This window comes from Elephantulus edwardii, unplaced genomic scaffold (assembly GCF_000299155.1).
Source record: "Elephantulus edwardii isolate Elephantulus edwardi_28Jun2011 unplaced genomic scaffold, EleEdw1.0 scaffold00029, whole genome shotgun sequence".
NCBI lineage: Eukaryota > Metazoa > Chordata > Mammalia > Macroscelidea > Macroscelididae > Elephantulus > Elephantulus edwardii.
Window position 1 is genome coordinate 11,291,542 of NW_006399779.1, and position 15,933 is coordinate 11,307,474.

The window sequence follows — 15,933 nt, forward strand, 5'->3', positions numbered from 1 at the left end:
TGTCTTTACCACTACGGCAGTGTAGTAGGATTTGAAATCAGGGAGTGAGATACCTCCTACCGTTCTTCTATTCTTAAGGAGTGCTTTGCTTATTCGGGGCAGATGTCACCATTTCAAGCATAAAATCTGTTAGAAAAAGTTCAAGAAACAACTGAAGTGTCTTGTCACATTTTTCAACAATAGGCTTATTGAAATACAGTTCACATACTATGTCATTTAAAAGATGTGCAGTTCCGTGGTTTTTAGAATACTCGTAAGAATTTTAGAAAACTTTTATCACCTCAAGGAAAGAAACCCCTATACCCTTTATTTAGCTTTTTCCCCCCTCTATGTGAGTAATCACTAACCTATTCTCTGTCACAAGATTAGTCTCTGGACAGTTTATTTAAGGGGAATGAGTAATAGGAAGTCTTTAGTGACTTGCTTCTTTCACTTGTTGTTAAGTGCTGTCAAGTTGTAGATGACTCATAGAGACCCTGTGAATGAAAGACCTGAACACTTATATAACTTTCATTGTTTCTCCAAGTTGATAGGGTTTCCAGAGGCAAGCTATTTCAGAATTGGATGCTATTCCTGCTTCCAACTTTCTTTCACTTCGCATATTGTTTTTAAGGGTCATCCATATTGTGGTAAATATTAGTATTCCATCCCTTTTTATTGCTAAATAGTATTCCTTTGTTTGGAAATAACATTTTTTGTTTCTCTATTCATCCATTGATGGCCATTTAGGTTGTTTTTAACTTAAGAATAATGTTGTTACAAACATTCATGTATAATTTTTGTATCAACATGTGCTTTTCTTTTAACTCTTTGAATACTCGAGAATGGATCATTAACATTTTGGAAATTATTTTATAAAAGTTTTACATAACTGTTATTTTAAACTCCCACACTTCCTAAATAACATGCCTCAGGAAACTCTGAACTTTGATAAATGTCTATAGTTATAGAGGGGCTTCAAGCCTTTTGTTCATAGGGTCACTAGTTGAGTAGTGCTCAACTTGAAGGCAATCAACAAAAACAACATTTAGTATAAAGAGAGATTTTTAAAAATAAAATTCCAGGTAATGTATCTTGTTCTAAATCTCCTCTAGTTTGTCTTGGCGTATAGTAGAATATTACACATTCGCTTTGTGCTGTGATAATAAAAAATGTTGTTGTTATGTGCCATTGAGTCATTTGCAACTCATAGCGACCCTATGTACAAGAGCCCTAAACCTTGCTCTGTTCTGTGCCAACCTCACTGTCTCAGACACACCTACTCCCTTTACCCCAATCACTGAATCAATCCATCTCATCAAGGGTCTTTCCTCTCTTGCACTGCCCCTCCACCCTCCCAATCATGATGTCCCTCTCCAAGGACTGGTCCTTCCTTGCAACATATCCAAAGTATATCAAAGTTTCAGAATCCTTGCCTCCAAGGAGCAGCCTGGTTTCACTCTCTCCAGGACGAACCTGTTTGTCTCCTAGCAGTCCATTGTATATTCAACTCTCTTCTCCAGCACCACAGCTAAAAAGCATCAATTCTCTTTATATCATCCCTAATCACTGTCCAACTCTGATGCATAGCACATAACTGCAAAGACTACAGTCTGGATCAGGCACACCTTAAGTCTCCAGCCTGACGTCGTTGCTCTTCAGTACTCTTGAAAGGTCCCTGACAGCTGACTTTCCCAGTGCAATTTGTCTCTTAATTTCCTGCCTGCTGCTGCCAAGAGTGTTCACTGTGGAACCAAGAAAGCTAAAACTGTTAACAGTCTCAATCTCTTCACCATCCATACTGATGCTGCCAATTGGCCCAGTGGTGAGAATCTTTGTTTTCTTGATGTTGGGCTTCAATACATATTGAAGGCTGCAGTCCTTGACCTTCTGCAGCAAGCGCTTCAGGTCCTCCTCAGTTTCAGCAAGCAGGGTTGTGTCATCTCCTTAACACAGGTTGTTGATGAATCTTCCTCCAATCCTAATGCCACATTCCTCCTTGTACAGCCCAGGGTCCCAGATTATCTGTTCTGCGGATTGAAAAGGTATGGAGACAGACTATATCCCTGGTGGACATCGTTCCCGATTTGAACCAAGTAGTGTCTCCTTGCTCAGTTCTGACAATTGCCTCTTGGTCCAAGTATAGGTTTTGCATAAGCACAATCAAATATTCTGGGATTTCCATTTTTCTCAGAGCCAGCCACAGTTTGTTGTAATCTATACAGTCAAAATCCTTTGCATAGTCAATGAAACACAGATAGACATTCCTCTAGTACTCTCGACTTTCTGCCAAGATTGAGCTAACATTAATCCACCCAGTCAAAAGCCTTTGCATAGTCAAACAAAGACAAACATTCCTCTGGTACTCTCTACTTTCTGCCAAGATCCATCTAACATTAGCTGTAATATCCCTAGTATCATGGCCTCTTCTAAACCCAGCCTGCACATCTGGAAGTCCTCTGTTGATATGTTGCTCCAGTCATTTTTGGGTAATTTTCAGCAGAATCATGCTTGCATGTAATATTAATGATATTGTTCAATAATTTTACGCACTCTTTTGGGTCCTTTCTTTGGAGTGGGAACAAATATTGATCCCTTCCAGTCAGTTGGCCAGGCAGCTGTCCTCTAGATTTCTTGGTACAACTTAGTGAGCACATTCAGGGAAGTAGTATTTATAAGCTGCAAGACCAGTTTCGTTCTTAACTTTCTGATTGTTGGTACTGTTCTTATCTATCAAGTTGTCTGGATTCTGTACCCTTAGTAAGCTGAAATGTGAATGCTGTTTCCACTTCTTTTTTAACCTTTAGACTTTTATTGTCTCCTAGAAATGAATACTCAAAAATTCCTTGTCTTGCCTTGAAACTGTTTTTAAGTCATATCTTTAACACTGGTTAGAATCATTCCTGCCCTTCTTTGTTCTGACGTACCTAGTATATTACATGTTTATTACACTTTCATAGAACTTGATCTACAGATTATTTGTAACCATTTGACTAGTGTGTCCCACTGGCACAGTGGGTAAAGACTGTTAACCAAAAGCTAGGTCGTTCAGACCCAGCTACAATTCCATAGGAAAGCGGTCAGCTTCTGGAAAGACTTAGAAATCCTCTGGCACCTCTACTCTTGCCTACTGAGTCAGAATCAGTTTGATGGTAGTGAGTTTTATGGTTTTGGATCTTTCCTATCTTTGAGAAAGTAAATTTTTATAACTTATAAAAATTTATTCTATGTATGAGAATGACAGTATTTTATGAGTGATATAGCTACTGGCTAGTAGAAGATTACAGCCGCTGTTGAGGTCATTTCCTAACAGCCTCTATAAAAAGGATGTTATAGTCATATTCAGGATTATAGTAGCTTTCAAAAGATCATTGTTATTTTAACAAAGGGATAGCCAGATGATGTGTGTATATTTAATGTAAAATATTTATGGTTAAGGTAAGTAAATGCTTAAGCATTAGGGAAGGGGTTTACTAAAATGTGAATGAGTATTCTCTTAACATAAATATATTTATATTTCACATTTCCTGGTTTCTTAAAATCAGAGGTTTAAAAATCCAAAGGTTAGAATCAGAAGCATAAAGACGAAAAAAAAAAAAAAAGAAACACATGTGATCAGCATAGCATCTGAATAGAAGAGTTTATAGTAAAAGTCCAGGAGTTTTAGCAATGTTGGTAATTATTTATTATAATGTATAGTTAAAAGTTTGGATTCTGAAACCCTGAAAACTGGATTTGACTCCCAACAATACTTACTAACTGTATGACCTTAACCAAGTTATTGATACCCTTTTTTTGCTTATTTCTTAATGTTTGAAAAGGGTTGTTGGTAATACCAAGTGAATTAATATATATAAAGCACTTAAAACATTACCTAATTCATGATAAGTGTAAAGTGATTGTTACTGTTAGGAGCCGTCAAGTAGACCATGATTCATAGCGACTCTAAGGGTTAAGTATCACCAGCAAGTCACTTCCAGCTCATAGTGACCCCCATGTGCAATAAAACAGCACACTACCTAATCCTGGCCATCACCACAATTTCTACAGTGCTTGAGTCAGTTATTGCAGCTACTGTGTTAATCATCTCATTAAAGATCTTCCTCAATTTTGTTGATCCTCTACCAGTCAAGAAAGGAGTGCATCAGGGATGCATTCTTTCTCCATAACTTTTTAATCTATATGTGTAACATATTATTTGGGAGGCTGGATTCTATGAGGAAGAATGTGGCATCAGGATTGGAGAAAGACTGATAGCCAGCCTGCACTCTGCAGATGACATGATCTTCCTTGCCAAAACTGAGAGCAGTTGAAGTGTTTACTGTAGAAGATCATGTACTGTGGTCTCCAATATGGACGGAAGCGCAACATTAGGAAACAAAGGATTCTTACCACTATGCCACTTGGCAATATCATGATAGAAGGAGAAGAGATTGAGATTGTTAACAATTTCGCTTACTCCATTCCACAGTCAGTATCCTTGGCACTAGCTGTCAGGAAATCAAAAGACAAATTGCTTTGAGGAAATCTGTCAGGAACATCTCCAGAGTGCTAAAGAACAGTGACGTCAGTCTAGAGACTAAAGCATGATTAATACAGGCCATGATTTTCACAGTTACTTGATATACATGAGAGAGATGGGCAATGAATAAGGATGACAGAAGAATTTATGTCTTTGAGTTGTGGTGCTGAGCATACCATGGACTACCAAAAGAACAAAGAGGTCTGTTCTATAGAAGGTGACGCATGTTGCTTCTTGGAGGCAATTATTTTTGAAGCTCCATCTCGCATGCTTTGGACATGTTGCCAGGAGGGACTGATCTCTGGAGAAGGACATTATGCTTGGAAGGGTGGAAGGACAGTGCAAGAGAGGAAGGCCCAGGATGAGATGGATTGACATAGTCACTGAGATAATGGAGTTAGATGTGTTGGAGACAATGAGCCTGGCTCAGGATAGGGCAGATTTCAGAGCTGTTGTGCATAGGATTGCTATGAGTTACAGTTGACAACACAACAACTACTTAGTATGATACCTTTCTTCAGGAATGGGCCCTTCCTGGTAACATGCCCCAAATATATTGTTGTTAAGTGCCATGAGTTCAGTATAACTCACCGTGACCCTGTAAACACTAGATCTGAACTTTGTCCTATCCTGTGCCATCATTAGCATCCTCAAAACATATGATGAGTACTTCCTCCTCTTCACTGATGCTCCACCTTTCCAAGCACAGAAAGAGGCTATCCAAGGAATAACCTCTCCTAATATGTCCAAAATATGTGAAACACGTTTTACCATGTTTACCTTCAGTGAGCTCTCCAGCTCACTTTCCCCAACACATACCTGTTTGTATTTTTGGCAGTTCATGGCATTTCCAACACTCTTCTCCAGTATCTCGACTCAAATGTGTCAATTCTTTTCCTATCATCCTTATTCATTGTACAGCTCCCAGATGCATAGCAGATGATTAGAAAGGCTGTGGCTTGAATCAGGGCTGACATCAACACTCTTCAGAACTATGGAGAGATCCCTGACACATTTTCTAGATGCTGTACCTCTCCTGACTGCTAGTAGCAGGGGTGTTGTTGACTAGATCCAAGCATGATTAAATCATTGACAGTTTCAGCCTTTTCTCCATCTGTCATGATGTTGCCTATTGGTCTAGTGGTGATGATTTTTGTTTTATTAATTTTGAGGTGTAATCCTTATTGAAACTGCAGTCCTTGATCCTCTGCAGTAAGTTCTTCAGTTCCTCCTCACTTTGAGCAAGCAAGGTCGTGTCATCCACATAATGCAAATTGTTAATGAGTCTTCCTTAAATCCTGATGCCACAGTCATCTTCATAAAGTCCACCTTCTTGAATAACTTACTCAGCATACAGACTGAATAGATATGGAGAGGATATAGCTGTATACCTTTCCCAATTTAAAACCATACAGTGTTCCCTTGTTCTGTTTGGACAGTAGCTTCTTGGGCTGAGTAGAGATTTTACAGAAGCATAATTAAATGTTTTGGAATTACCACTCTTCTCAAGGCTCATTATAGTTTGTTTTGCCACACAGGTAGATACCTTTGCATGACCAGTAAAACACCAGTAAACATTCTGATATTCTGTACTTTCAGTCTAGATCCATCTGACATCAGCAGTAATATCCAGTAGCCCAAAATAAAGGCCCCTCCAGATAACATACCCAGAGTGAGATGAAGTCTCACCATCCTCCCTTCTAAGGAATGTCCTGTCTGCACATCTTAAACAGATTTGTTTGTACTTTTCACTGTTCATGGCATCTTCAGTATTTTCCAGCACCACAATTAAAAAGGGGTCAGTTCTTCAGTCTTTTTTAAATTTTACATGCCTGTGAGGTAATTGAAAATAGTATGGTTTAAGTGAAAATGTGATGGTATCTTTATTCTTTAGTGCTCTTGGAGAAGGACATCATGCTTGGGAGGGTGGAGGGCAGGTACAGGAGGGGAAGGCCCTCTAGAAGGTGAATTGATTCGGTGACTGGGGTAATCGGGATGGGTGTGTCAGAGACATTGAGATTGGCACAGGACAGAGCAGAGTTTAGGGCTCTTGTACATAGGCTCTCTATGAGTCACAAGCGACTCAATGGCACATAACAACAACAACTCTTCAGAAGAGCTCCTTTGAAACAGCTTTTCCCATGCAGTGAATCCATTTGCTTTCCTGACTAATGCTCCCATGGGTGTTGATTATAGATTCAAGTAAAATGAAATCCTTGATAACTTCAGTGTTTTCTATTTATCAAGATGTTGTCTATTGGTCCACTTGTGAAGATTTTTGTTTATTTTAAGGTGTAATCCATACGATTGATATTTGTTCCCATTCCAAAGAAAGGTGACCCAACAGAGTGTGGAAATTATTGAACAATATCATTAATACAATATGCAAGCAAGATTTTGCTGAAAATTATCCAAAAACATTTGGAACAATATGTCAGCAGAGAACTGCCAGATGTGCAGGCTGGATTTAGAAGAGGTTGTGTACTAGGGATATTATAGCTAATGTTAGATGGATCTTGGCACAAAGCAGAGAACACCAGAAGAATGTCTGTCTGTGCTTCATTGACTATGCAAAGGCTTTTGACTGTGTGGATCACAACATGCTATGGCTGACTCTGAGAAGAATGGAAATCCCAGAACATTTGATTGAGCTAATGCGAAACCTATATTTGGACCAAAAAGCAGTCATCAGAACAGAGCAAGGAGACATTACATGGTTCAAAATCAAGAAAAGGATCCATCAGGGATGTATTTTGTCTCCATAGCTTTTCAGTCTGCATGCAGAACAAATAATCCGGGACCCTGGGCTGTACGAGGAGGAATGTGGCATTAGGATTGGAGGAAGATTCATCAACAACCTGTGTTAAGCAGATAACACAACCCTGCTTGCTGAAACTGAGGAGGACCTGAAGCGCTTGCTGCAGAAGGTCAAGGACTGCAGCCTTCAGTATGGACTAAGGCTCAATGTCAAGAAGACAAAGATTCTCGCCACTGGACCAATTGGCAGCGTCAGGTTGGATAACAAAGAGATTGAGAGTGTTCACAGCTTCAGTTTGCTCGGCTCCACAGTGAACACTCTTGGTAGCAGCAGCCAGGAAATCAAGAGACGGATTGCACTGGGAAAGTCAGCTATCAGGGACTTTTCAAGAGTACTGAAGAGCAACGACATCAGGCTGGAGACTTAAGGTGTGCCTGATCCAGGCTGCAGTCTTTGCAGTTATATGCTATGCATCAGGTAGTTGGACAGTGATTAGGGATGATAGAGAATTGATGCCTTTGAGCTGTGGTGCTGGAGAAGAATGTTGAATATACCATGGACTGCTAGGAGAACAAACAGGTTCGTCCTGGAGAGAGTGAAACCAGGCTGCTCCTTGGAGGCAAGGATTCTGAAGCTCAGTCTGATATACTTTGGGCATGTTGCAAGGAGGGACTGGTTGTTGGAGAGGGACATCATGTTTGGGAGAGTGGAGGGGCGGCGCAGGAGAGGAAGGCCATTGATGAGATTGATTGATTCTGTGAGTGGAGTGGTGGGAATGAGTGTATTTGAGACGGTGAGGTTGGCGCAGGATGGAACGGTGTTTAGGGCTCTTGTACTTAGGGTCGCTATGAGTTGCAAGCAACTCAATGGCACATAACAACAACAAACCATATGAAAGACTGTTGTCTAAGTCTCACCATTAAGTGCCTCAAGTATTCTTTGATTTTAGCCATCTTTGTGTATTGCAGGGTATTAATGAATATTCTTCAGTCTTGTTGCCACATTGTTTATATAGTTCAGCTTCTCACAAAGATGGGCATAAAGAAGATTCTCTCCCAGTGGGTTTACCAGGTAGCTATTCTTCCAAATTTCTTCAATTTTTACGGCATATTCTGTGTAAGTTCTGAATATACAATAGTGGAAAAAAGTTCTTCCCTTTGTATGATACTGTGAATACATAGGATTCATTCATACTGTGATGTAACTTCTTTTTTTTTATCTTTTTACCATACAGTGTAGCATATGATTATATTGGCATCCACTTCCTAAACAACATGCCTCTGGAAACTGAACTCGGAGAAATGACAATAGTTATAAAGGCTTCAAGTCTTTTGTTCATAGGGTCGCTATGAGTCATGCTTGACTCTATTGTAATTAACAACAACAACATACCTAAGTGTAATACAGTGAAACTACACTAGCTAATTTTTTTGACTGAGCTCTAGAGAAGAACAAAACCAATGTAACATGCACCACACATATTGATGGGAAGGAGATTGATTTCAAAGAAATGGGTTCTGTGGTTGTAGAAACAAGTCCCAAGTTTGTAGGTGAGACCTTAGGAGAAAGGCGTCTGGGGAGCCAGACTCCAGATTGTCAGCAGGCAGGGTCGCAGGCTGCTGGTCTTCAGAGGCTGATGAGTGCAAGTTTATTGTTGGGAAACATTGTTGCAGAATGTGGATATTGCAGGCTTTGTTTGGGTAATGAGGAATCTAAAGTCAGCAAGTAAGGCAGATCACTGTTTCAAGCTGGAGACCATGAGTCAGATGGTCTAAGAGTACAAACACAAATTTCATGCAGGTCACACATACCCCTAAGGAGATCTACCCCTTACTAGATAAGGGTAATCTCTTTATTATGATTATTGCATAGGCTATCCCACTGATAAAGAGCTAGGAGATTTTGTGCATGTTTGTTGGAAGATGGAGAGTGGAGGGAGGGAAGTCATAATTGGCAGGATTAAGCTCTGGTGGCCTAGCTGTAAGAAGCTATGCTACAATCCCAAAGATGTGAGATTTACTGCCTCAGAAAATCCACTGGTCATTGGGTTTTCTGAATTAAGAATTAATATCAAAATTGTATTCATAATTCGTTCTGATTAGTAGCAATGTATAAGAACTGTTGAGTCAGCATTATCTCAGATGCTTGATTTGCTGTATGACTTCTGACATGATTGCCGACATCATTAGTCCCTCCTTTGTTCAGTTCCCTACTCTTCTATGTCCCTTGGGTTTGGTGATTCACTGGAAGATTCCACAGAGACTCAGACCCATCAGCAGAATGATTGATGTGATTGTAGGTATACAGGCTGGTTTTACAAATATTGCCCAGTGTTGTAGACAGTCATTGGCAGTGTAGCTGGAAAGGCACGTGTCCCTAAACGGCACACGACAATAATAACGATATCTTTATAGATCCTTGTAATTCTTACTGCTTTATCAATATAATGGAGGTTAAAATTTATAACAATTTTATTGTTGTTAATCCCATCCCAGCTGCAAATCATAATAACTTTGAATAACAGAATTGAACCCTGGCCTACCCTGTACCATCTTCATGATCTCTAATACACTGGAGGTCATTGTTACACCGTGTAAATCTGTTTTGTTGAGGGTCTTCCTCTTTCTCTGATCCTCCACCTTTTCCCTGAATGATGCCTCCCTGCCCTCCCCTGCCCCCGTACCCATCTCACTCCCCCCCCAAGGTCTGGTCCCCCCTGACAACATGCCCAAAATATACGTGATGAAGCTTCACCATCACTGCCTCTGTAGTTACGTTATATTGAGGATCATGACCACATTGACATATAATATTAACTGTCCTGTCTAGAAATCATCATGACTTCCGCCCTCCCCATCTTGGGGGATGTCTGTTTTGACACATTGCAGTCTTCCCAATTTTGGGTGCTCATATTTGGTGGAAAATATTTGCATTTTTCTCTTTTGTTAGGTTTCTGCTTTACAAGGTTCTAACTTTTGCAGTCTTATATATCCACACAAATGCTTACTACTTCAATGTTTAGTCAAAAGAGTAACAGCCTCATTTAACTATATTTTAATATATCTCAAAGCATCTCCTTGTGGTACTCATTTCTTTTCAGCATTTGATTGTGGATTGACAGGGGTCTCCTTGTTATGGTTAGTTGCTATGGACTTGACTCTGACTTAGCAGCCTCCTGTGTATAGGGTAGAACTACGTTCCTTAGGGGTTTTCAAGGCTCTTTGTGACCTTTTGGAAGGATATCAACTTTCCTTTCTTCTGAAGTGCTCTTAGGTGGGCTTGAATCACCAGCTTTACAGATAGTAGTTGAGCAACTATTTGCATTGCGCAGGGACTGCTGTTTGAAATCTTTGAAATCTTAATGTAACAGTCATTAGTGACACAGTGGGACTTACTGGACCTATAACTAAAAGTCCAATGGCTTGGATCCACTAGCCATTCTAGGAGAAAGTTGAGATAATCTACTCTGTAGAAGTTTATAGCCTTTGGAACATAAAGGAACAGTTCTGTTCTGACCTATAAAGCGTGGTTGTGGTGTTAAGATTTTATTGTTCAAAATGGCTTTCCTAGCCATTGCTTTTGATTTTTCCATGTCGATGGTCAGGAGTATGCAAATAGGGCATGTTAGCCTGTCCACAAAGAGATTGACTAGTCTCATCAGTCCACAAGGGGATTGGCTAATCTCACCATTAAATTGAGCAGATCCAGCAGCAGAATGGGAGAAATGGGAGAAACCTCATTACTGCAAAGAAGAGACAAGAGAATGTAATGTCTCAGGACCAGAGATTCTTTTGCAAGCCAAAGTAGGGCCTGTGGGCACAGCAGCCACAGCAGAGAACTGGAGACCTGACATGAGACCAAGAGGAACTTGGAATTGCTATGCCATTGAACCAGAGCTAACCCGAGTTTGTTGGAGGACTAGGGGTGGAGTGTGTTGGGGAGAGCCATAGATGGCATCTTTCATGTGCTTGGTCACCACTTGAATGTTTTCTTTTGTGAAATGTCTGTATAGTTCTTTGTACATTTTATGATTGATTTATTTGTCCTTTTGCTGTTAAGTTCTTGATTCTTGTTGTATATATTATTTATGAAAACACTTTCCTAGTTAAGTAGCTTGCCTTTTCACTTTCATGGTAAGAACTTTTGATGAACAAAAGTTTTAAAGTTTACTGAGGTTCCATTTCTTTCTTCCTGTTTGTGCTTCTGTTATTATATTAGATAATTCATTGTGGAAACCCAGCTTTGAGAGCCTTGCTTCTGTTTGTTCTTCTAAGAATTGTATGGTTTTAGTTTTCACATTCAGATCCTTAATGCATTTGAATTTGATTTTGTGTATGGCATGAAGCATGAGTCTTGTTTTACTTTTCTGCATGTGGAACTCCAATCTTACTAGTACCATTTGTTGAAGAGACTCTTCTTTTCCCTATTGAGTGGATTTAGAGCCCTTGTTAAAAAAAAAAGTTGACCGTGTTGTTGTTATCATTATGTTCTATCAGGTTGATTCCTACTCAGAGCAACCTTATGAACAATAGCTGTGTACCTTGCCCTATCTTGAGGCAATCTCAAGTATCTGGCACACCTCCCCCCATTGCCACAATCACTGTGTCAATTCATGTCATCCAAGGTCTTCCTCTCCTGTACTGACCCTCCACCCTTCCAAGCATGATATCCTTCTCCAAGGACTGGTCTCTCTGGTCAGCATGACTAAAGTATGTGAGATCAATTTTAAAATCTCTGCCTCCAAGGAACAACCTGGTTTGATTCAGGACAGACCTGTTTAAGAAAACCATGGACTACCAAGAGAACAGTACCTTTTTCTAGCAACACAACAGTACCTCTTTCTAGCACCACAGCGCAAATGCATCGATTCTTCTGTTGTAGTAGAAATGTGGATTTATTTCTGGACTCTTAATTCTATTCCATCGGTCTTGTAGGTCTGTTATAGAAGTACTAGACTTATTTGGTTACTGTACCTGCATAACTGAAGCTCACTGTGTTTGAGTTGGTTTCAGTTCAGTTGCCTCTTCATTAGGTTTCCAGTGCTGTAAGCTCTAATGAGAGGAGACTGTGGATCTTTGTCCTGTGGAGCTGCTGGTAGAATTGAATGCCACAGACATGCAGCTTTTGTGTTAGCAGCACAACTTGTTATGAACTTTGCTAACAGAGTGATGTTTTCAAATAATGAAGTATGAATCTTCCTACTTTGTTTTCTATTTCAGGCATTGTTTTAACTGAGATTTCTTGCTACTACAAATAAATTTGAGGTTTTAATCTCTGTAAAGAATTTTGATCAAATTACTTTGAAATCTGTATATCACTCTGGGTGATACTGACATGTTAACAGTACCAATTCTTTTAATCCAGAACATGAGAGAACCTTTCCATTTAGTTAAGTCTTTTATCAGTGTTTAAAGTTGTCACTGTATAAATTCTTTATAGCCCTTGTTGGATTTATTCTTAGGCATTTTAGTCTCTCGGACGCTATTGTACATATATTTGTTTCACTGACTTTCACACTTCTCATTGCTGGTGTATAGAAACTCAGCTCATTTTTGCTTGTTGGCCTGTACCCTGTAACTTTTCTGAATATTTTTATGAATCCTGTAAATTTTTCAGATCTATTTTCATAATGAGTTTGTATAAAGTTTATAAATCTAATAGGTATGACACATTTGCATGGCACCTTGAAATAAATTGGAAATAGGTGCCCCTTCTTAAGCCACAATTTACTGACCTCTACAAGGATATTAGAGCAATTACTGTACAGTTCGGTAGATGAGCCCAAGCAGGCTGAGGAGCATGTCTCTGGGATGTTAGGATGACCTGTGGTAGCAGTGGACTAATGCAGGATATTTGGAGCCTGACAAGGTGTCTACATAGTAAGGAGATCCTACTGCAGTCTTAGTTGGGTCTATCTATGCATGTGGGCATTTTTGGTGTGGAGGGCCAGAGTATAGTGTGTTGCCTTAAGAGGAATGAGAAGGGAGTTTAGTTGAGGGGAGCATGTAGACAATGGTGATCTGCTATGGAGTGGTCTAACAGAAGATATCAAAGCCTGAGCAGTGTGAGAGATAGGTGGATTGTCTGGTAGAAGTTTAGAGGGAGGTTGGTTCTGTGTAGGAATATCGATTAGATGAATAAATGTGTTGAGGTTAATGGGAAGGGAAAAGAACTAGAATGGATCCTAAGGCATTAGAATGGGACCTCAGTGTGCCTCATAGTTTTAAATATTTACATATCAGTGTGTGTGTGAGAGAGAGAGTGAGTGCCTGCGCACGTGCGTGCTTGTTACAAACATGAGGGAGCCCTGGGACTGTGTAATTCACACAGAATCTCTATTTCCCAGATCTTAACTTCATCTAGAACGACTATGAGATGTGTGTGAAAGACTCTCTACTTTGGACTCTTCGTTCTCTTAGGACTTTGCTCATCTTGTGGAAAAGCCATGTGAAGTAGCAGCATTTATTTATTTATCTGGGATTGATGCATTTCACTTCATGGAGTTCACGGTCCAAATAAATTATGTATCACAATGCTTTTTAAAGTATTTTGCATTATCCTGTAACTTTTCTTCCCCTGTTAAAACAAAATAAAATTTTGTAAAAAGAGCAAGGGTCGTGTGGGGACAGCATATCTGACCTGTGCAGATTCCACAAAGAGGAACTGTTCCCTTCAACAACAGAAACTGATTTGCATGAAGTTGCACACATTCCCCAGATTTCCACACCTCTTTCTATTCATCTCAACACCAATTTTACTGGTTTACTGGATCAAAATTTATTGCAATAGTTCACATACCTTACAGAACCATATTAGGGAAGTCAGAAGGGCTATAATTCAGGTTAGTAGCAGAATGTAGTCATTCAGTCTTTGAAAATACGCTCATGAACACCTCAGCTTTTTTCTTTTTGTTCGTCTTCGTCCTGGCCAATAGGGCTCTTCTCCTCCAGTCCTCCAGCAAATTTGGGCAAAAGGCTAAGAAGTTCCATCTTGTGTAGCATAGCAGTCCTGAGGGTCAGCTCTAACCCACATCAGGTCTCTGTTTTTCTGCTGCTGGCAGTTATGGCTGCTCCCGTAAGCCCTGGCCTAACTGGCACAAGAATCTCTGGCCCTGAAGGAAACGAACACTGCATCCTGTTGCTTCCTCTTTGCTGGTGAAGATTCTTAAATTCTGCTGCTGGATTAGCTCAGCTTAATGGCAAGGCTAGCCAGTTCCCTTGTGGATAGGGCAACACACCCTATTCTCATATTCCCACCCATTCACTTGACAAAGTCACATTCACTAGCTAGGAAAGTAATTTTGAACAAGAAATCCTTAACATCACACATTGGTTTGTGTCTTTTGGTTAACAAAGTACCAGTTTTGTATTTCTTGTTATGTTAATATGTAAGCCTAGATTAACTTTCAGCTTTTGTTTTGGATTTATTTCCTAATGCCTAATTTTTAGTTCTAATGATGCCTGTCTAAACTTTTTTCCTAGAGGAAAATACTCCAGAAACAATGAAATATATCTTTATGAAAGAAAGAGATGAGGAAATTTCAAAGAAAAGGCTTATGTGGTTGCAGAGATGAATGTCAGGTCTTAGGTCAGACCTTAATAGAAAAGCATGGGGGAGGGACTCATCAGCAGGCAAGCAGAGTCTAAGGCTGCTGGTTTTGGAGGCTAACAGCTAAAGAGGTCAGCACAGTCAAGATAGTTGTTGGGAAGCAGGTTTATAGACAGTTGGCTTTGTAGACTTAATCCAAGGTTAATAAGTATGGGATGCCACTGATTCAAGTTTAGAGACCACAAGTCAGGTAGTCAAATGTAGATCTGACAAAAAACTTCCTGTTTTTTTTGTCAGAGTCCAAACATAAAACCGCGCAGACCACATCCCTTAGGAGATCTCCTTTTAATCAGATAAGGCTAATCATATCTTGACAGATTTACTAATAATTCTGCCTTATTAGCATCATAAAAACCCATACTCACTTAGTGACCATTATATTTCCTTCCAGCTGATGGACTAGAAGAGCACATCTTTGCATTGGCAGTGTAATTGTTTACCACTAAGCCACCAGTGTGCTCCCTCCATAACACCACAGTGCCTATATTTTATTTGCCATTTCTGATGTGTGAAAGGGAGCTCTAGTGTCACAATGGTAAGAAGCTGTGCTGCCAATCCCAAGGCACTTGTTTCAAATCTATCAGCTACTCTACAGGAGAATGATGGTTAGTCTTCTCCCAGGCTACTTACCGCCTCTGAAAATCTGCTGGAGGGTCAACTGTGTGTCAGTTCTCACTCTGCTTTACCCAAAAACAGTATGTGAAAGAGCTGTGGGACTTGGTTGTATTCTGACACGTGAGATTGCCTTGAGTTGGAATCAATTGGATGCAACTAGTGTATAGTCTCAGTGAAATCTATACTTTTTACATTTTTCAGTGTTAGTAAACGTTTAAAGTATGAAAGAATCCCTTGTGGTATAAGCATTATGTGTTGAGCTGCATTATGAGGTTGCAGCTTCAAATCTGCCTGCACAGGAGAAAGAAGGGCAGCCTCAGAAGCCTGGTAGAGGTCATCATGAGCTAGAATCAACAGTAGTTGGTCTGGTTTTTAGTTTGCTAAAATACGAGGATTAAGATGTAGGGAATTTATCACAGTAATATTGTACTCATAAAACCCTTTTCTGTTT

At 39.8% G+C, this 15,933-nt stretch overlaps 1 protein-coding gene across 2 annotated transcripts in view; it reads left to right on the forward strand.

The window, feature by feature from the left end:
* The window catches only part of HIPK3 (homeodomain interacting protein kinase 3), a 119,516-nt gene that overhangs the window by 71,914 nt on the left and 31,669 nt on the right, over positions 1-15,933 (forward strand). The window lies entirely within an intron of this gene.